Genomic DNA, 23,720 nt, shown 5'->3' with positions numbered 1-23,720 from the left:
TTAGCAGAAAATTAGAGATTCCTGAGCCACTTCTAAAGATTAACTTTGGAAGCTCAAATTGATGAAGAAAGCTGAACTTATAATGTAAATTACATTATATCATCCTAGATTTTGCTTTACAAATCATCTATATTAGGGTTGTAATTCAGCAAAGAACTTAAGCATATGCTTAGGTCTTATTCGAAAAAATTAGATTTAAGCATGAGCTTACATTGTGCATCTATAGATACACATGCATTTAAAAGCTTTGTCATATAGGGATGATTTGCTGAACTAGAACTAAATGAGCATTCTTTTGTAATGTTTTCCAAGTTTTCATTTCAATTTTTTTCCAGCAGTAAGAGTTAGAATGTGATATTTCCTGTGTTATACATTTTACATCTTTGAGATGAAAAATAGAAAGTCTGCCTAGGCTAGAAATATTTTTGTATGGTTTAAGACTGCTGTATATTGATGCAAATGCATTCTATGATTGTCTTTCAAAAAAAACCTGTACAACCTATGCAAAAATGATATATAATATAAATCTGTTGCATACAGAATACAAATACTTTTTTTTTAATTAGAAAAAAATGAGAAAGAGAGTAAATATTTGGCAATTGAACTGCAGTAATTTAGTAATGTAGACTACTTCCATCTTTCATTTTTGTGATCTCTGTTCAGAAGGCATTTCATGAGGGCACTGACAAATCTTGTTTAGAGCTATGACTTTTTATAATGTTAATAGATCATGTAAGGCTATGTTTTTGCGGGTGAGAAGGGGAGTAATGCTCAAATATTTACTCCTATAAGATCTCCTGTGTTTAGTATTTGTGTAAGAAAGGTTTCTGATCCTGTAAACCCTAAACCTGGATGTAAAAAAAAATGCAGTCCCAGTAAATAAGAAAAATCTTTTCATTCCACAATGAGATTATAGCTTTAATTAGCAGTATTAGAATTGGCATTTATAACATATCAAACTACATTTTTGCATTAGATTGTATAAATAAAATATTTTCATCAACTTTACATTTTGCTGCATGGCAGATGTGCTGGTTATTTTGCACTTGTCTGGAAAAAAAACTTCAGAAAGTTGATATGGAGCCAAAATATGCCCAGAGACAAGTAAATTGCCAATTGTAACATTTTTTGCCAGCAGCTTCCTTAGTCAAGCAAATCAAGTACCATTCTATCAGCAGTAAAATCAGACAGCTTGAGACTCTGCTGCCATTTTAAAACTTTCCCTAAGCAAAGACACTGTAGTGGAAAATCCCCAGCTCAGAGGTGGGGATAGAGAAAAAGTAATCATTTACCTGTCACCATGTGTGCCTGTAATCAGCACCAGCTTTCCAGGGACTCCAGCCCCCTGTTACAGAATTCAAGTGTGGAAAAGGATCAGGAATATATAAAATAGATTAGAGACTTTTTCATAAAAGCTCATGGCTACAGCACAACCACATTGTAGTCATCAACAAACAAGGTTTTGTTAATTTTTGTGCAATGAGGGGAATGACGACATTGTGCATTTACCTTTCATTCCCCTCTGTGAATGTAGTCTTTGTGCCTTCTAAAACAGTTGACACATACAGAAAAAACTTTCGGACAATCACAGGGTAAGGTCAGGATATGTCTGACCTCTTTGATACATTACCGTGACTATGTAGTCTAAAAACTTAAAAGACCCATCCTGTTAATGCACTGAGTCATTCAGACGAGGGTACATGCTCCTCTCCCTTTCTAAGACAACTTGTTAGGCTCAGGTAGTTGCCTTAATCTGTGATTCCCAGGCTCACAGAACCAGAGAGCAGGAGGCATTGCAAGGCTACGCTGAAGCCAAGGATTGTGCCTCCAATCAGGGCTCCATCTCACCATCCTGCCCCAGCATTACAGTCCCTTCCCTGTTATGTTGCTCCATATGTCATATAGATACCTGCCCCATGCTCCCAAAAGTGTCATTTCCTACTTGGAGAGATCATAGAATCATAGAATAGTCTGGGTTGGAAGGGACTTTTAAAGGTCACCTAGTCCAACCCCCCTGCAATGAGCAGGGACATCTTCAACTAGATCAGGTTGCTCAGAGCCCCATCCCACCTGACCTGGAATGTTTCCAGGGATGGGGCATCTACCACCTCTCTGGGCAACCTGGGCCAGGGCTTCACCACCCTCACTGTGAAAAGTTTATTCCTTATATCTAGCCTAAATCTGCCCTCTTTTAGTTTAAAACCACTATCCCTTGTCCTATTGCAACAGGCCCTACTAAAAAGTCTGTCCCCACCTTTCTCCTAAGCCTCATTTAAGTCCTGGCAGGCTGCAGTAAGGTCTCCCCAGAGCCTTCTCTTCTCCAGGCTGAACAACCCCAACTCTCTCAGCCTGTCCTCACAGCAGAGCTGTTCCATCCCTCTGATCATTGTTGTGGCCTCCTCTGGACCCGCTCCAACAGGTCCATGTCTTTGCTGTGCTGAGGGCTCCAGAGCTGGATGCAGGATCCAGGTGAGGTCTCTCGAGAGCAGAGCAGAGGGGCAGAATCCCCTCCCTCAAACTGTTGGGTAGTAGATTTGTGTATGTGTTTGAACAGGAACAACTGTCATAGGACTTTTACTTTAAATGAGTCTACTGGGTGTAATTTATGTTATACCTTGTTATTTTTAATCTCATTAATCTAGATTTTTCAGTATATGAGGCAGCACAAATAATCTGTTGTTCCTAGTAATGTATATTCTGCATCAACAGTCTTGTATTCCTTTGCTTCTCTGCCTTCCGTTTGAGAACAGAATTTATTAAAGGAAAACATAGTGCTATAGATAACTGGAACTCTGGGCAGTGGAAGGCCACAAAGTAAGTGGTCTTCCATTAAGTGAAAGGCCACATTAAGCCAGTAGCAGCTATAATATGAACTGAGGCTGCAAATTTCCAGTTTTTAGCAATAGAAAAGTAGTAAGAAACCATAATTTAAAAGATGCTTTTTGAGTTAAATATATAGGGAGATAATGTACTCAAAGTTATGCAATAATCTTATCGTGAAAGAGTGGATCACTCTGAATTCATGCAAGACTTACAAAAAGCAGAAGAAAGTAAATTTGGCATCAGTTTATCGCTCTCATTCAAGCATTTATATTTGAAAAATGAGCAGTAACCCAGAAGGAAACAGGAAAACATTGAAAATCTTCCTTGGCACTCTTTATGACTGCCATTCTGTGGAATATACAAAGATACTTGAACTAGTGATATCATTAAGGAATATAGAGTATTCACATTTAGTAAGCACTCCATAACTGAAACCTGTGTTTTCAGTGTCAGATATTCCTGATAAATTTATGATTGACAATGAGAGCATACATTCAGCCTGCTAGTCAAACTTGGGCAATACGCACAGCCAACATTGTATCCCTTTAGAATGGAAGCATAAGAGAGAAGAAGTATGTATATTAAAGTGATTGGGTATGTCTCTGACAGTTTCTACTGAAGAACTTAAATAGACAGGTAACATTTAGAACCCAGTAAATCTGATTAAATGTATATGAGAGAGGAATGATTAAATGGATTGGAAAAATTTAGTACAGTAGAAGTACCACAAATGTAAAACCAATGCAACAGTAATAGCAGGGGAGGTGTATATGAAATCTATTCTCAACTTTCACATAAAAAATAATAAAAAGAAAAAATGGAGGGAATTCTTTAATGACAGATTTTCTAAATATATCGATAAGCCTAGGTTCTAGAATTTTATCAGAGAACATAAATAGCGGTATTTTACAATTAACTGATAAATTCTGGTGCTTGTTGATGTCAGAGGAGATTTTTTTCATTGACAGCAGGGAGACTTGGATTGCTCCCTAACACTTAAAACTGCCAAATAAAATGGATGGTGCATATTAGAGAATGGCAGTGCGTAAAGGATTGAGTCTGGTTCCAATCTTTTTAATGAATGAAACATAGCTTAGAGGTTGTTCTAACATAAACTTAGAGCATTTGTTCTATAATAATGTTTTTCTAATGATTAATGGTTTGTTTAACATCAAACTGCTTAACAAGTACTAATTAATTAATTATTCAGGTAGTTGTGTAGACAACAGAACATTCTTTCTATTTCATATATGAGGTACTAAGAGAGGAAGCTGATTAACAAGTGAAAGCCAAGAACAAATGTCAGAAAGAAGCAGAATATAAAATTGTTTAATTCTATGCAGAAATCTCACTCCACGGGAGTGAGCAAACAAACAAAATCATCCCTCCTTTATGCCTCTTTGATGCTCTACCTTTTCTTCCCCCTCCATACTAATTTTTCCTGTCAGGGTGCTCAGCTTGTCAACTTTTACCCAGGAAAAACAACTGTTGGGTTAAATGAGAACAATGACCACATGAAGGTTCAGTAAGGAGGGGAAGATGTGGCTCTATGCCATACTGTAGCTGCCAAGAAGAGCATACCTCTATTGATGTTCTGTACAAACTGCTTCCATCCAGCTTTACTGCTCACTCTTCAGGAGAAAATTTGAGAAGCTATTTTTACATTACCCAGGAATGTCCTTTTTCAATATTGAAAAGCTATGTGAAGAGAAACATTGCCTAAAACTGCTACCTTTCTACCATTGTGTAGAAAGAAGGTCATGATTTCATTCCTCATAACTTAAGACAACAATGCACCATTCTGGGTACAGAAGGTTTGAAATAGTGCTTGGAAGAGTTGTTAAGGAGCAAAAGAGGTGAACTAACTTCTGGCAAGCAAGATAGTATGAATGACTCAAAGTATGATTCTGCAGTTTCTGATTGTCATTTAAAAGTCTAATACTGGCAAGCAATCAACCCACAATGGTCAAAACTATTCTACTCTGTGAAATAATTGCAGTATCTTTGGCTACATCTAAACTAATGTATTAGCTCACTTCCAAGGACTGTCCCAGAGGTTTAAGGCCCTGCCAATTGCCCTAGTCACATCCACACAACACACTGCCCTGAATGCCCCTGGGTGCCATATTTCATCCAAAAGTTATTGCACCATCTCAGCAAGGACCTTAAAGGCTTATCTTGATCCCACTTCATGTGTACGTTTGAAAGGTGATCCACCTTGTCATCATATATAAAGGACAACTACCTCAGTCACTCATTTATCTACCAGACTGATGTAGGAAAAAGCAGAAAGGCTGGCTCATCTGGGAAATCTGGCTTCTACATTCTGCCCCCAACCCATTCTTGTCTGTCATGGCAGCCCACATAGTGTAGGACACAACATCAGGAGAGAAAAACTTACTGCTGCATAGCATGTGTGGTACTCATTCTCTACAGTCTTCCAGACTAAACAGTTGAGACTTTTCCATAACGTAGCTGTGAACAGATAGCACATATTTATAGCAGATGCACAGTCCTAGATCAAGCTCTTTACTTAATTTGGGTTTGTAATGTTGTGTCCAGATGTGAAATTTATTAGTCAAGCTTACTTCCTTTGAAGAAGTGAGCCTTTTTGTTCTGAGTACAGGTCCACTTCTGCCTCAGAGAAAGAGAGGTGAAAAGGACAGAGAAGGACCCAGGCAAGAACAAGTTCATATTCTATTCTCAGTGAGGAACCAGAGGTGTTAGTCACAAAAGAGGAGTAGAATGGACATCTAAAGAGACATAGTAAAAGAGTACAATTTATTTGAACTGTGGAGGTGCAGAAAGTACCTGCCTGTGTTCTTACTAGGGTTCTGCATGTATTCTTTTCAAAGGGTTATGCCAGATAAACTTTTGGCAATCCTAAAGTCCCATTTTTTTCTGTGAAAGTCTTGACAGTTGATGGAGTACAAATTCAGGGCTTTGACATTTTGTGACATTGTTCTCCACTGGGTTGAAAGTAGCCTGAAGCAGTGGTCCCTAGTAGTTGGATTTCCATCCCTGGCCTTGACCTGGCTCCTCTGCTTGTAAACCTCTAGTTTTCATTAATTTGTCATGTCTTGAACTGTTTTTCTTTCTTCCTCCAAATCCTTCCTTTATTTCAGCACCCTCTTGTTTTTCCCCTTCCTTTATGGATAAATCACTTCTGAGGAGGAATGTTTGTGCAGATGGTTTCATCAGTTGTTTTATCTCCCCCACCTCGTCCTAGTCCACCTTGTTACTTTATCTTTTTACCTAAAGAGTGTGCTTAGCTCTTTAGTAAAAGTTACCTGATAAATGAAGTCAGGAAATAAACAGAAACAAAGTCATAGTACCAGAGAATCCATGTTTTGACAGGAAGCAGAAATACTTTATGAGGAAAGACATTGTGTGACTAGCATGTTACCATTCTTAACATCCTGTAGGGAAGTCACACAGCTTTCCAAATCAAAAGAAGTCCAATGTTTCATAAAGTGATTCATACAAGTCTAAATGGAGGACTGTAAAGAAACCAGATCCTCTTTTAAGGCTGTTATTTTTAGACACATATGAGATCAGTGGTTTATTATTCTGTCCATGAAAGTAGCTTGAGTGAACTTCAGAAGGAAGGTGCAAGCCCGTAATATAATACCTCAGTGGGGAATTTCTTCCCACCTCTTGTAAATGCATGCATGGTTCATGACCTGGGTCATGAGGATTTATCCTTTACTCATTTATCAGTCTATATGATGTATTATTCCTGTAGATAGTACCTTTTGCACTCTTATTACTATAATGCTAAAAATATGTCTTGTGGCAGAGACTTCTCTTTGTCCATTCTGTAAAGAACAGTTTTTCACAGTTTTAAGTTTTTTTATTGTGCAGTTTCAGGATAAACAGGTGTTGCCTGAGCTGGGTTTGGTCCAGGAACACTCAGCTCTGTATTACACAGAGAGGTAGCTATTCTTTTGACACAGAACATTTGCCCATTTTGTTGAACAGCCAATTGATTGGTTGAACTGCTTTAATGTAGTTGCACAATAGGGTATAACACTGGCCAGTTCTCATTTCTCACCAGTTTTACACAAGTAAATTATCTCCATCACTCTTTTAATGATGTTATGTCCAGTTAAAGGGAAGCAAAACCATATAATTTCTTGTGCTGAAAACACATTCTATTTTATAAGCCAGACACAAATGGACATATCTGTCATGACATCTCCAGGAAAAAAAACCACAATGCAATTATGTATTTTGCAATGCTGTCTTTTTATTTATCTTCATTAACTCTGTTTTTTACCATTCGCATTTCCCTGACAACTTATCTCCAGTCGTACTGAGGAGCTCTGCGATCACTAGTAATGAATAAAGCTTTTCTGGACTATACTGAAATCTGTCATTATCCACTATTCCTGTTATTATTGTCTCCATTTAACCAAGGAGGAAATGGATAAATCATCTGTGATGAGGAGAGACAAAACTACTTGCCTTTCCAAGCTGAACTTATTCTGCCTCATTTCCTCTCAAAAGAACATAAATGCTTTTCTCTTTCTCCCTGATTTTCTTTTCACTTGCTGATCTCTTAGACAAAATCCCAAACAATCTCTCAATCCCCACATTTACCATCAGTCCCAGTGACTCACTTCAGGCTTTCAGTACTTGTATTTACTCTGACCTTGCGCAGCAGCTTTGTTTCCAGTCCTGACTTTGTGTATTAGCGTCCCTGGCACTCTGATTTTCCCGGAAAAAAAGGATAACAAAAAGCTAGCATTTGTAACTTAGTTCCTGTTTGTGTTTGTCTAATGATGAAAAACTCACCTGATAATAAGTTAATAGCTTTCACTGTAGCAATGCTAATTACAGTAATTTTAATATACCATATGACAAGCTATCACACAAAAACACATTCATGCAGAGCTACTTCCTTTAGGGTCTTGCTTACCCTAAAATACTATGAACTGGAAACTGGGAGTAGTTAGCTACTTGGTCAACTATGTACTAGTACAAAGGTAATGTAAAGATGTTAACACTAAAACCAAAACCAGAACAAACTACTCATTAGTGTGGAGATTATATCAGCATAGTAGCTTTTGTGGGGCTTGGTGATATGTCTCTGCCCACTAAAAGTTAGTTTATTAAGAGGAAGTTCAAAGCAGCAAAATGCAGCCTTGCCATGTCTCTGTGTCAGAAAGGTCCATCAGCCACCGTAGGATGTGGGAAGTGACCTTATTTCTCTCCTTTGTGATAAATATGAAGAAACCCTTCACAGACAGGCAGAGGAGTTGTGCTTAAAACTTGCCAGTCCTGCAGTGCACCTGGCATGTGCATGACGGGGTCTGCAAAGGAAGGAAGCCTTCTCACACTTAGTGCCTGCCAACATAGTACAGCAGTGACTGAAATTCGGTTTCCTTTTTCTGGGACCTGACCTTTCATCCACTGTACACACTGCAGTAGCATACAACACACTCTTGAAATTACCCCAAAACAGGAAGCAAATGGGGGATATCAGTATTTATCAGAGATGTGTGAAATACGACACTTGCATTCCACAGGGCTTGTTCAGGCTCTTTTTAGAATTTCACTTGATTTAGGCTTAACAGCCCAAGTTTTACTTTGAGTATCAGCTTCAAATGAACTACAAAGAGTTCACGCTCCAAAAACATGGAAATATGAATTCCATATAAGGAAATCTAGTCCACAGGATAAGCCTGGGGAATTTAATGCTGCAGGAAATCAACAAAAAACAGTGTCCGGATTTTGTACATATGTTTTATTTTTAAAGGACTAGGTAATTAAACTCTATTTAAGCAAGGTAAAAAGGGATATAAATAAAACCCCATGTTTCACATCACAGAGCAGGCTGGTTACCTGCTGCAAGGAAGTAGAGTTTAATAAGTTTAATAGAATTTAATAAGGGTTTGAACTGGCTCTTGTTGAAATCAAAAATGTTTCCCTGACTTTAATAAAACTTATGTGGTTCTGGCTCTTAGATGCCTCAGGTTCAAGTTTAAATTTCTGTGAAGCATCAGCTGTTGACCATGGCTATCTAGCTGACTTCATATACTGTGTTACTGACAGACGATTCTTGTGCTTTCAAAAAATAACTAAGAAGCCACTTTTGAAGTGGGGAGGTGTTTTGCAACACCTTTAGGGAAATACTGTTTCATTTCCTTGGCCATTTTGTAGTATTGTAGAATTAAGGCTTTATGTATACCCAGGTTTTGTAACATACCATCAGATTTGGTCAAGGGTACTATATATTGTTGGTTTGATCACATCCAAGTTTGACTTAATTGCACCAGTAGAAAGGGACCTTATGGCTTATTCCTCTTCCTATGCATGCGTAAATGAGAAATGAGTTGAAGAATACATCTGCTTTCCCACCAGCAGAGCAGTACTACTTTTAGCATATTTGAATAGTTAAAGTGATACAACTTTTGTACTCAGAAAAAGATTAAGGAATTTCCTCTGAATGTTTCCAGAAGCAAAAGAAGTGAGAAGGGATTGTCCTGCATGTGCTAAAAAACTACTGAGTCTTGACAGCTGGAGCAGTTTTGTTATTCATTGATTTACAGATTAATATGTTATATTGCTAAAAGGGATCACTCTGAACATTTCATTACCTCCTGCATATTACCCCTTGTCCTATCACTACATGCCCTTGTAAAATGTCCCTCTCCAGCTTTCCTGTAGGCCCCCTTTAGGTACTGGAAGGCTGCTTTAACGTCTTCCTGGAGCCTTCCCTTCTCCAGGGTGAACAACCCCAATTCTCTCAGCCTTTTTTCATAGGAGAGGTGTTCCAGCCCTCTGATCATTTTTGTGGCCCCGCTCTGGACTCGCTCCAACACTGCTTCGACAATTTCTCCGTATTCTTCCCAGGCTACCTGTCCTTGCTTCCACCCTCTGTAGGCTTACTTTCTCCATTTGAGTTTGTTCAGGAGCAACTTGTTCATCCATGCAGGCCTCCCGGTGTCTTTGCCTGACTTTCTTTTTGTTGGGATGCATCACTCCTGAGCTTGGAGGAGGTGATCCTTCAATATCAATCAGCTTTCTTGGGCCCCTCTTCCCTCCAGGGATTTATCCCATGGTATTCTACCAAGCAGATCCCTGAAGAGGCTAAAGTCTGCTCTCCTGAAGTCCAGGGTAGTGAGCTTCCTGTGCACCCTCCTCACTGCCCTAAGTATCTTGAACTTGATCATTTCACGGTCACTGCAGCCAACCCTGCCCTTCAGCTTCACATTTGCCACCAGCCCCTCCTTGTTTGTAAGAACAAGGTCCAGCATAGCTCTTCTCATCATTGGCTCCTCTATCACTTGGAGAAGGAAATTATCATAAATGCATTCCAAGAACCTCCTGGATTGCTTATGGTCTGCTGTGTTGTCCCTCACAGATATCTGGGTGGTTGAAATCCCCCATGAGAACCAGGGCTGCTCCTATCTGTCTATAAAGGACTTTATCCACTTGGTCTTCCTCCCTATAATGTCACCTGTCCCTGTCCTCCCCTTAATCCTCCACGCACTTCAGCTGGTCATTGACACAAAGGGCAACACTGTCTCCTTCTCTCCACTGTGTGTCCTTCCTAAAGAGCCTGTATCTTTCCATTCCAAAGCTCCAGTCACTGCAGCCATCCCACTATGTCTCCGTGATGCCAATAAGATCATAGCCATGAAGGTGTGTGTGCATCTCTAACTACTCTTGTTTATTGCCCATGCTTCAGGCATTTGCACAGAGGCATTGACGTTGGGCCCCTGATGAAGCTGACTTACTGGCTGGAGTATCTGGAATTCATTTGTCGTTTAATAAAACTAAAGGTTAGTTTCCTGAGCCTCTCATTTCTGTTTTCCAGAATTCTAAGGAAGGTGGATAACCTGGAGTGAATGCTTTGTTTCAGAACACAGTTTCTTTGGTTGTTTTTGGCTTCAAGAAGCTGGCTAGCTGAACAAGATAGATATCTGCAAATAGAAACTGTGTTAATAACAAAAGATGTGCTTTGTTTTGACTTTTCATTTTCAAACTATCAGTATCTATCACATTTACCACTTCCACCCATCAACTAGTAATACTGCTATTATATTCACGTCAGTCAGCTTTGGAAGTGTCTCCTTGAATCTTGGTAGGAACAGGGAAGTGGTGATGAACAGCTTAAGTGTTCCAGGGACGTTCTGGGAGACAAACACTTATGGAGTGGAAGCTTTTCTGGAGTTCAACTGATAAATAAAAGTACCCCTACATTCACTCAGGATAAAGGTTGCAGAGTTCAAATCACAAAAGCCAGGAAATGAAAAAATGGTGTTTCTAACAACAACACTACTACTACTAATCTGTACTTTCTGTTCCTGTTTCCCTGGCTAAATACATAAATTGCTATCTTGGTATATCTTATTTAATAAATGACACAAAACTCTTAATTATAGATACTTTTCCTTATTGATCAAGCATCGATGTTGTTGTTTTTCTAACATAAATTCTACAACATTAAGGCTATGGTAAAATAGCTTCTATATTTTATATCTACACCATTTTGAAAGTAAAGGCTGCTTAGGTAAATGGGATTGAAATTATGTGGTTAATAACGATAGTATTTAAACAGTTCAAGTCAGGTGTGAAAGCACCTATAGTAGTATTAAGATCACTGAGGAAGGAGCTATAGGAATTCACTCTGAAGCAGTTTAGAATTTCTGGACTAGAGCAAGGGGACATAAGTGATTTGTTTTTCATAGGGAAAATTTTATTTCAATTCAAAGTTAAAAAAAAAAGTATAACTTTCCCAAAGACTTAAGGGTTTCACCTGTGGCCTTTAGGATTGTTCCATTTGCAAATCATCTGCAAAACCCTCCAAAATTATTATCTGGACAAGAAAAGAAGACACAAACCTGCAGCAAATAGCATTATGGTTTCACTTTAAGACACATTCTTCACAATATTAATTATTAAGCATAAGTGGCCTGCTACATTAGCGAATTTTCTGTTACTCAAAAACAACTTTACATAAAATTCAAAACTTTACAGAGATCTCAAATATTATATAAACTACAGCATAAAAATGAGACTTACATGTGAGTCTTGTAGCTCATTGTGCATCTGTATTTGATTAGAGGTCTGATGGCAATGAGCCCGTTTCCTACAAGAGTAAAGAGAGTGCAATACAAGCAGAGAGGAGAATGAAAACTCAGTGAAAGAGGGGTGTATTAAGCAGACTCAGATACCAACAGAGAACACAGTACTTGTTAACAGCAAGGCAAAACCCAAGTATTCCTAAAAGCACAGCATTTTATAATCAGCTTCAAGGACTTAAGCTTCTCTTCACTACTAGACTTATGACATATTCATTTAACTTCTGTTTTAATCAGTCTTCTCTTGTTTTCCTAAATTTTTCTTCTTCGGTTCTTTTAATTCTTTTAGTTCCATATCTGGACTAGCTCTGACAGAAATTTTTGAGGTGGCTGTTAACATGGTTTTAGGTCAGCTAATAGAGCAGACAGAGGACCTTTTCAAGTCCTCTCCTTCCCTGGAAGAGCAAACAAGAGAGCCCAAGCTCTGATCCTGTCCCACTGAGCACAGCAGGAGTTTTTTCTCTCACTTCTCCTTCAATTTTCTTTCAATAATTACTGGAGGCAGGTTAATTAAAACCAAGTCTGTTGTACATAGCATTAAGTAATGTTAACAATGTCCTAGAGTATCTATTACAGAAACACTGGAAAGTTGCCAGGGCATTGAATGGAGCTAATTTTGTCATGTGACCTAGAGCAGAACATAAGCATTTTAATAGCACCAACGCAGAACTGTATCAGACAATCTGATGTTACACTTCATAATGCCATGATGCTGCTAACACAGTGTCAAATAAATTATCTGGATGAGGTAGGTAGGTGAAGAATAGCAAGACATGAATCTTTATACCTTATCTTTGCACACAAAGATATTCCAGTGGTAAATGACTAACAAATAAATTAAGACCCTAAGAAGAAAGCCTATCTGTTGCAATCTGCCTCATTTTATAATAGGAAGTGATGGTAAGCATTTTAATGCATATAAAAAGCAGGTATGATTCTACAAATCTCTTGGCTTTTCATCTTATGTTATGCATAAGCTATAGCAAAATGTTCCAGAGACTTCAGAGGGATAGTTCCCTAAGTGTGGACTGTTCAAGATTGTAATGATTTTCAGGATTTGCATTGTTTACTGAATACCAGCCAAAGAGGACACAAAGACGAAAATCTTTACAAAGTCACCTGCTAGCTTCAGAATTCTTTTTAAAGCATTCTCCTTGTACCTTACTTAAAATACTTTTCCAAGTGAGCTGGTTGTTCTTTGTGACATTACAATGAAGCTTTCTAAAGTTTGGAAACAAAAGACGTTGGCCTGATTTTCATTAACAAACCCTGGTGATATTGCTTGGTAATCAGTTTCTTGAACTGATTTTGAAATATGTTCTACATAGTGAAATTTTCATGTTGAGGATGGGATCCATTCAACCTTACTGCAGTTGGAGGGCATCTGCATCTGGGACAATGACCCTTGGTTTCCTTTACAGCCACTGCAGGCAAATTTACATCTCTAGGACATCCATCACCTGACCTTTTTCGAACCTCTACCTTTAAATGACTATACATTCAGTGCCACCTTTCCTTATTTTTGGAGTGAGAGCTACCACAATGGGGCTTTGATGAGTCTTTATATCAGGCTTGAGAATGCACTGTTCCCAGCGTAGTTACTTACCCCATAGGTACACTTTTATGTTTTCACTCATCACAGTTCAGTGTCTGGCCAGTGTCATTGGCCACTTAAATCAACACACTAGCCTACTGACTGCCATGCAAGTACAAATTTCCTTCTATTGCAGGACAGTAAACTGTGATGTGTGAACACCTGGGAGGTGGTAAAACATGAAATTGCCACAAACCCATTTCAAAATACCAGAGTCAAAACCCTAGCTAGTAATGCAGTTCGCAGCACAGTGATGTCCACTCTTAGAAGCAATGGAATTTTCTTTATCTCTGTTATTGTTATGGACAAGAACAGAGCCCTGCACATGCTCTGCTTTCAACACCTGACGTTTGGCTCACAGGAGAGGTTCACGGGAGAGATTGTCACAGGTGGTTTGCTGGAGAGGAGGACAGTAAAAAGAGAGAGAGAAAGATAACAAAGCTTCCTTTCCCTGACTCTGCAGGGTATATGTACTGAATTGCTTTAACTAAGCTTCATCTTATTTCTATCTTTTCATAGCTGTCACTTCATCTGTCTCACTTTTGGGGGTGTCTGAAGGAAAACCTTGAGACTCTAGGCTCCTTCCGCAGTCAGTGGAGGGAAAGTGTCCCTCCAGAGGCAGTTCAGATCACAGGAATAAATCACCCTCTTTGAGGTACAATGTAGAAGTAGAGCAATGAGGCTCTTAATTTAGTTGCCTTACTTAAGTGCCTAAAATTAGATGGGTCTAATTTCAGGCAATAGCGCTTTGGATACAGAGCACTGCAACATGTTTTCCTTGAGTAACTATGAGGCATTAACAGCTCTCACAATATTTTTTAACAATTCTTTTCTTGATCCTTGTTTGAAACCCAGAAATATCAGGAGTATTTTTCTAGGTTTTCTACTCTATTTAATGCTTTGTTGGATACTTACTCATGATGTACTCTAAAATGTTAGATCAAAGTAAGTATTGTTCTCTTGCAAATTATAATGAGTGATTTAAAATAAAGGTCCAAATATTTAGACTTTAATCACAAAATTAGTCTCTGTACTAGAAGTTGTTTAGTACATCTGTGTTTAGATTACTAATATGGCCCTGATTGATATATTTTCAAATCAAGTTTTGCAAGACTCTTGTTTTAGTACTGCATCATGTCCTCCTTAAAAAATTGTACTCTACAATATAAATAAACCACAGGTAAAATGAATTAAAAATTGGCTGGTGTTTCTCAAAAAGTAGCTGTCTTCGGGGAATGACCAGTGAACATGTGTGGGTTTTTCTAGGGGCTGAAGCCTGCAGCTGTTATACATTTACACCAGCAGTGTATGGATGGCATAATGATTTTGGAGGGGGTTGTCTAGATGGCTTTGTAACTCAGGCCTATTTAGAGAAAGAATGTTTTAATACGGCAAAAAAGTCTAGCAGTGGGAATATGTTCATCTGCACAGAGCAGGGAAATGTATTGTGAACAGCCCTCGTTCTGGAAGGACTACAGGTCACACAGGGTGCACTTGTAATGTGATGTTACAGCAGTCCTGGTCTCCTGCCCTGCATGTTCAGAGGATGTGCTGGAGGGAGCTACAGGTCTGTGTCTGCTTAGATTTTCTTGGTGTAAAAACAGAGGGGGTAGAGACTGAGAACAAAACGTGTTTAAAGAACAAATGCAATCATGAGACACAATCAACACGGTTTCACAAAGGGAAAGTCCTGTTCAACTACTTTGATAATGTTCTATGATAAGGTCACCCACCCAGTGGATGAAAGGAAGACAGTGGATGTAGTTTTTCTGGACTTCAGTAAGGTTTTTGATACTGTCCCTCCTTCCGGACAACTTGTCCAACTGTGAGATGAGCAGGTACACAATGTGCTGGGTGAAGAACTGGCTGAAGGGCAGAACTCAAAGGGTGAATGGGGATGCCTCTGGCTGGCAATCAGTCGCCAGCAGTGTTCCTCAGGGCTCAATTCTAGGGACAGCTCTGTTAAATATTTTTATCAATGATGTGGATCCAGGAGTTGAATGCACTGTTGGCAAGTTTGCTGATTACAGAAAATTGGGAGCTGCTGTTGATTCTCTTCAGGGACAAGAGGCCTTGTAGAGGCACCTCGATAGATTGGAGCATTGGCCATCAATTTCATCAATGAAATGTAACAGGAACAAATGCCAGATTGTGCAGCTGGGGTAATGCCGGCACAAGCACAGCCTGGGAGAGCAGCGGCTGGGGGGCAGCCCTGCTGAAAGGGATCTGGGGCTGCGGGTTGGCAGCAGCCTGGACAGGAGCCAGCAGTGTGCCTGGGCGGCCAAGAGGGCAAACCGCATCCCGGGGTGCATCAAACACAGACAACCGGCGGGTCCAGAGGGGTCGTTATCCCGCTGTGTTCAGCGTTGGTGCGGCCTCACCTCGGGTGCTGTGTGCAGTTCTGGGCGCCCAGTTTAAGAAGGGTGTGAAGGGCCTTGAATGTGCCTAGAGGAGGGCAACAAAGCTGGTGAGAGGGCTGGAAGGCATGTCCTGTGAGAAGCAGCTGAGGACTCTGGGTTTGTCTAGTTTGCAGAAAAGGAGGCTGAGGGGCAACCTCACTGCTCTTCACGGCTTCCTGAGGAGGGGACGTGGAGAGGGAGGTGCTGCTCTCTTCTCCCTGGAATCCAGTGAGAGGACATGTGGGGATGGCTCAAAGCTGCACCAGGGGACATTTAGACTGAGTGTTAGGAAGCATTTCTTTACTGAGAGGGTGGTCAAACACTGGAACAGGCTTCTGAGAGAGGTCGTAGATGCCCCAAGCCTGTCAGTGTTTCAGAGGCACTTGGACAATACCCTTAAGAACATGCTTTAACTTTTGGTCAAGCCTGAATTGGTCAGACAGTGGGACTAGATGATCCCTGTAGGTCCCTTCCAACTCTAATGTTCTGTTCTGTTCTGTTCCATTCTATTCTAAGAATAAGGGGAAAAAGTAAGGACAAGAGTGATTTTCTAGGTTCTGTCAAGAGAGGAAGGCAACATGCAGCCAGAACACTGCACGGCAACTCAGGAGCTAGGAAAGGCCCACACATAAATGTAACAGAACTGCTCAGGAAGCAGTCTGTAAGCTTCTAGGTTGTTTTGCAAGACATTGTAAAACAAGCCAATAGGTGTTCCAGGCTGAAGCGGTAGTTTTCTTTCTTTATAAAACATGGATGACCAGACTCTGGATAGTACATATTATTTCATACTACATTATTTTATATATTCATAGCATATGAAGGAGAACAAGATGATTGGCATAGGCAATGTAGGTGATTACTGCCCCTTACTAAGCACTTGTTAGACTGCTTGTAGAATATTGCATTTGGTTGGGGGCCCCACAGTACAAGACAAACATTGATAAAGTGGAGCAAGTTCAGCACAGGGATGTGAAGGTGAACAGGGGCCTGGAGCACTTGCCCTGTGATGAGGGCTGAGGGAGCTGGGCTTGTTCAGCCTGGAGAAACAGCTTCAAGAGGATCTTGTAGCAGCCTCCCGAAACATTAGAGGAGCTTGTTAAGAAGATGGAGCTGAACTCTTTACTGAGGTGCACAGCAAGAGAAGAAGACAGAGTGATCATTAACTGTAATGAGGGAGGTTCTTACTGAATAGAAAGAAAAAAACCCCAGGTTGTCCAAAGAAGTTGTGGAATCTCTGTTCATGGAGGTTTTCAAGACTCAACTGAATAAAGCCCTGAGCAATCTGGCCTGATTTCAGTGTTCGCCCTGCTTTGAGCAGGAGGTTGGACTTGATGATTCCCTGAGGTCCCTTCTGATCTGAACCATTCTATTATTCCATGCTTTTGATACATGATTTTTGACATGGGAAAACAAAAGAAATTTAAAAATCCAAGCCAATAATTTAAAAAGTGAAAAAAATTACTTATATTTCCATATGTATAGTTCCAGTCCTTTAGTGCAAAATATGTACTATAAATAGGCTCAGTAGTGCATATATTGCTTTCACAGATAAGTACATGGGAAGGTCTGCACATGCCCATTCATACAGACATACATCTGTGGAAAATGTGCCCTTTTAATAAAGCACATTCCCCCAAATCTTACGCAGTACTACTATTACTAATACTTTTTATTTTTATAATGTCTTTCATTTTTGGACTTCAAAGTACTGGGAGGATGATATAACAAACATAGAGTTAATTCTGAACTTGCTGGTGTCTTTTAGTCTTTAATGAATTTGATTTGGCAGCTCGGGGGGTAAAAAATGAACGCGTATGTCCTGAATGAACAACATGCTTGGGAAGTCAGTTCCTTTTCCTGAGCTGCTGGTTAGCAGAACACCACATGGCCCCAAACCGTTAAAAATGCTCGTGTTTTGCACTGCATGTTTGTTCTGGAATACTATAGTGAAATTTAAGTAGCAACTTACCCCAAAACACATCGCTCTCTAGTTTCAACGGTCTTCACCAAGCTTTGTACCTCCTCCTAATGCTCCGTCAGGCAGCTGTGCTAAGCGACCCAGCAGGGCTCAGAGCCTTTTCCTTTTCCTTCTGCATGACGCTGCCCAAGTTAGGAGCTAGATCTCACATACCAGCCCTGAGGCTGCCGTCAGCGTCCCGTCGGTAGCTCTCCCGCCTGCCAAAGCAGTAGCTATAGCTGGCAGCAACACGCGCTCTCACCACCTTCATGCCTCCTCCCCATTCCGAGGCCCAGTGTGTTGCAACCCTGGCTCTAGTTGTCCTTTGGGGCAGGTGCGAGGAGAACACGCTGCGAGTCCTCACAGCGTAACAGGCACACACTCGCTGCGCACTGAGCTCCCCTCTGCTCGGCTGCTTCACCACGCAACAGAACGGACAGGCAGGCCAGAAATTCTGGCACACAGGCTGCTCTCAAACACAGCATTGGAGCTGGTCTGAGAAAAGAAACATGAGAAGGGGTTAAAAATCAATAAAATGCGACGCTGCACTAGGCCAAACTGAGCAGAGAGTAAACTCTGTATTATGGGGCATTAGTAAAGGACAATGAGCAAAGTACAAAGAAAACTGCTTCTTAAGTATTTATTCCTTGAAACTAGATGTCAGCTGTTACCAAAATCTCATGTCCATTCTTTTGTTCTTTAGATGTGGAGAACAGAAATGTTGTAGCTGCCGGGTGCCGTTATAGACTGTTCATGAGGGCGGGGGGCAAGGTGACAGATGCTTTGATATGAATGGTATTCCCTCCTAAAATTTTAATAAGTGGAGAGTGCTCAGAGCATGGGATAGGTGCCTTTTGGTCGAGTGATTAATATATCTGAAAATTAAAATTAATGTATTGTACTTGCTTTATTCATGTTAAATAAGGAATTCTCAGAGGTTATCGTTGGATAAATAAGAGTCATGTGAGTGCATCATGCTGACAGTCACAAAATCTGTGCTATCCTTGGAGGTTCTGTTTAATGAGAGGAACAGATCTGCAGGGGAGAGTGTCAGCCCTGCCAATGACAGCAGGACACATGCAGGCATTTTCAGGGCTTTGACTGAACACTAATTGCAAACACTTGGTTCTGTTTATTATAACTGAATGTTCACAAAACTGTTAGACTCATAATTAAGAGTATAATGTCTTTGGTCTAGCGTTCATAGTTACTTTTTCTATAAAAGAACCTTGCACCTTTTGAAGGCCTGAATAAATAAGGAATTTAACTTCTCTGCTTTTTACTTTTATCTCTCTTAACCCGAAATTAATTTCATCATGATGTGACAAAAAACTGCTTATGGAGGAGCTAACTGTTGGTTAATTTACATTCTCATAGATTAAATGTCAAAAGTACAGCATATGTGTGCTTTATGATTTCCAAACAAATTATTTTTCCTTTTTTACTTTTAGTTTACAGTTCCAGATTATGTTCTGCACTCACTTGGCTGTCATGGTGTACTAAATATTTTACTATTTGAAAGAGTTCTGCATGGAAAATGAATACGCTGTTAACACAAGGATATGAGAATGGTGATGTTGGGTTGGACCACAGTGTCCTGTCTTCAGCAGCGGGCAGCAATGGATGCTGAAGCTGAGAAGAGCACAGGTTGATGTGATGCATACCCAGAATACTCTCTCTTTCTACAGCAGTTATACTTAGGATCTAACAATCCAAAGGATTCTATAAAATCTGTCATAAGGAGTCATAGGGATTCATTCCAAACATCTGTATCTGTGATTGTCAGCAGTGCATCTGGTTTCTCTGCAGGCTTTCTGTTGCTGTCAAGGCTGGTGCCTTCTGCAGGCTGATCTCTGTGTGATCAACAATCACATGGCTGAAGCCGCCATTCTTTCTGTGTTTTATTTCAAATGTGTCCCTAGATAGTAAAAATTGCGTGTGTGAAACAGATTAAGAATCCTGTGTTCTTTGTGACCGTTCAAACCCACCAGTCTATGAGGTCTGATGGGATCCACCCAAGAGTGCTGAGAGAGCTGGCGGAGGAGCTTGCCAAGACACTCTCCATCATTTATCAGCAGTGCTGCTTAACAGGGGAGGTCCCAGAAGACTGGAGGCTTGCCAATGTGACACCCACCTGTAAGAAAGGCCAGAAGGAGGATCCTGGGAACTACAGGCCTGTCAGCCTGATCTCAGTACCGGGGAAGATCATGGAGCAGTTCGTCTTGAGAGTTCTCACAGGGCATGTGCAGGACAACCAAGGGATCAGGCCCAGCCAGCATGGGTTCATGAAAGGCAGGTCCTGCTTGACCAACCTGATCTCCTTCTATGACCAGGTGACCCGCCTAGTGGATGAGGGAAAGGCTGTGGGTGTTGTCTACCTGGACTTCAATAAAGCCTTTGACAGCGTCTCCCACAGCATTCTCCTGGAGAAACTGGCGGCTCATGGCTTAGACAGGTTTACTCTTCGCTGGGTGAGGAACTGGCTGGCTGGCCGAGCCAAGAGAGTTGTGGTGAATGGCGATAAATCTGGCTGGCGGCCAGTCACAAGCGGTGTTCCCCAGGGCTCGGTTCTGGGGCCAGTCTTGTTCAATATCTTTATTGATGATCTGGATGGGGGGATCGAGTGCTCCCTCAATAAGTTTGCAGATGACACCAAGTTGGGTGGGAGTGTTGATCTGCTGGAGGGTAGGAGGGCTCTGCAGAGGGATCTGGACAGGTTGGATCGATGGGTTGAGGTCAACTGTATGACGTTTAATAAGACCAAGTGCCGGGTCCTGCACTTGGGTCACAGCAACCCCACGCAATGCTACAAACTTGGGGAGGAGTGGCTGGAGAGTGCCTGGCAGAAAGGGACCTGGGGGTGCTGGTTGACAGCCAGCTGAACATGAGCCCGGCAGTGTGCCCAGGTGGCCAAGAAGGCCAACAGCGTCCTGGCCTGTATCAGCAATAGTGTGGCCAGCAGGAGTAGGGAAGTGATTGTGCCCCTGTACTCGGCACTGGTGAGGCCGCACCTTGAATCCTGTGTTCAGTTTTGGGCCCTCTCTGCAAGAAGGATGTTGAGGTGCTGGAGCGTGTCCAAAGAAGGGCAATGAAGATGGTGAGGGGTCTGGAGCACAAGTCTTATGAGGAGCGGCTGAGGGAACTGGGGTTGTTTAGTCTGGAGAAGAGGAGGCTGAGGGGAGACCTTATTGCTCTCTACAACTACCTGAAAGGGGGTTGTGGCGATGAGGGTGTTGGTCTCTTCTCCCAAGTAACCAGCAATAGGATGAGAGGAAATGGCCTCAGGTTGCGCCAGGGGAGTTTAGATTGGATATTAGGAAAAATTTCTTCACTGAGAGAGTGGTCAGTCATTGGAACAGGCTGCCCAGGGAGGTGGTGGATTCACCATCTCTGGAAGTGTTCAAAAAACGCGTGGATGCGGTGCTTCGGGACATGGTTTAGGGGATATGGTGGCGCTGGATTAATGGTTGGACTTGATGATCTTGAAGGTCCTTTCCAACCTTAGTGATTCTGTGTGTGTGATTCTGTGTGATTTTGGAGGGACTCCTGGCACTGACACAAAACAGGCCACAGGTTCCGTGTTAGTCCAACAGGCACTGCCAGGGAAGGTGTAGCGGTGACGGCTGCATGTGGAGCGGGGCAGCAGCACCAGCTGTGCATGCTTTGCTCTGCTTCCTTTCTCTACTTGTCTGGAAGAAGGACTCTGGCCCTTAGCATTTTTTTTCTGAATGTTCGATTTAACCGACAAAACCAAGACCTCTAGAAATAAGCATTCTTCTACTACAGTAGGATGAGAGGTTTCAGAATCAGAAACTGAAACATGGAGAGAGATAATTGTTGCATTTTCAAACAAAATGTAGGTGCTTGAAAGGCATGGCCAAAGCAAGTGTTACTGAGTAAAGAAGAAAACTACAGTGTGATGGAAAATTAATTGTGGCTCTTCACATTGTGAAAAGCATCAAAGCATAGGTCACATCAAACTGATGGAAACATGAAAAACAAATGAAGTGGAAATACTCAGAGCTTGTTTTTGGAGGAACTGGAGTATTTCTCATCACATTTGCTCTTACAATTTTATGGTTGCATGTTTGTCGTTTCTGTGATTCTAAGGAAGAAACTTAAACATTAGATTTGTTGGGATTTTTTTTTGGTACTACTATATAAGTCGTGCTATTTTGAAATATCCTGAGCTTTTTGGGATCACTACCTGTAGACATATAAACCAACATACTGACAATAAAATGCAACACCATATAAATCTTCCCTCTTCTGCAGTTTTACAACTTTTTGAACTCACCTAAGTTCAACTAATGCATTCTAATATTTGTAACTGTTTTGAACAAGTGTGGCCCAAAAGCTAAGTTAAACCAGTGCAATGCATAATTTCTAAATTAAGTTGGTGAAATGGAAGTTGGGAGAATGTTTGTAAATTCACCCATTAAATTGTTTAGATTTTTCAGATCTAAATATAAAATTTTAATGTCGTCCAACGTAGATCATATATGAAGAAAATATTCTCTCAACTAGCAATGGCCCCATCTACAAAGCTGAGACCTCAACCTGCCTCTGAACCCAAGTTTTCCAAATGTTCTGGGATACTAGGGCTTCAGATTATAAATCAAGCTCATGTTTGTTATAACAATCACATTTAACTTCATACACCTCTAAACTCAGACTTTCATTTTAACTTAGCCATACTTGGTGTTTAAATACACTTATTTACAGTATTTTAAATGGGTTTTACAATAATAAGTTGCTCTGGGGAAGGTTGATTACACATTGATCACAACAGAACCCAAAACAATGCCCAACAAGAACAGAATGTCCAGAACCATCAGGTTGGTCTCAGTACATTTTCAGACTCCTGCAAGCTGCTGCTAAGCTCTATGACCTTTATGGATTTTTGAACACGAAGAGGTATCACTTCCCTCATTTTAAGAGTAAAAACACTTTTTTACACTATCTTTGTAAAGACAATAATTTTGATGTCAAATTACAATGTCCTAATTTTTAGATGTACTAGCATCTACAGCAACTGTAACTCAAGATGAATTCAGAAGCACCTTGCTCAAAAAGATCCCTTAAAATCACTTCACTCAAAATAAACTAGTTTACTATTGTTTGGAATTTATCTTCTAAAATTGGCCCATAGGCTTAAGATTTTCAACTCAGACAAGTTAGCAATACAATATACACCACCTTTTCCTTTTAAGCTCTATTAGACACATCGATCAGGAACAGAAAGTGTTCAGCATCTTGCAACACACAAACAGTCTGTTGATTTATGTCTTTATTCACCATATTATTCAGATTGTTCACTGAAAGCATAAGGTTCTTGATCCTGTAGTAGAGTACACAGTAAGATTATAGAGTACAGTATACACATATGTAAACCCAATCAAAAACTCTGCAGAAGTTTTAGAAAAACGGCAGATCACTATGTATGAATACAGAGAAGAAAATGTATCACCAATTTATTAGTGTTCAATTTCTAAGAATTTATTTGGCAGAAATCAATACATAGTAGATTAAAAAAAGCAGTTATGTCAATTATTTTGACATTTTAAAGTCTAAAGTTATAGCCCACAACTAAATATTCTTGAGGTCAGACCAAGTATTAACATGACTCAAAAGCTACCTAAGAGATAGGGAGAGAAAGTAGAAAGAAATTATTAGTTTTACTGAGCAGAGATAAAAAACAGATTCTTATTAAAGCCTCTAGTGTAGATGAATTGGAAAGGGGCCAACAATCCAGCAGCAGCATTTGCAAATGAGGTATTTAAGTTAGTCAGTGAGAGAAGACGTTGAAGAAGTTGAGAAATCTTACACCCTAGTAAGTAAATAGTCAAATATTG

The sequence above is a fragment of the Phaethon aethereus genome, assembly GCF_964289735.1.
Source record: "Phaethon aethereus genome assembly, chromosome: Z".
Classification (NCBI taxonomy): domain Eukaryota; kingdom Metazoa; phylum Chordata; class Aves; order Phaethontiformes; family Phaethontidae; genus Phaethon; species Phaethon aethereus.
Note: the sequence above shows the minus strand (reverse complement) of the source record.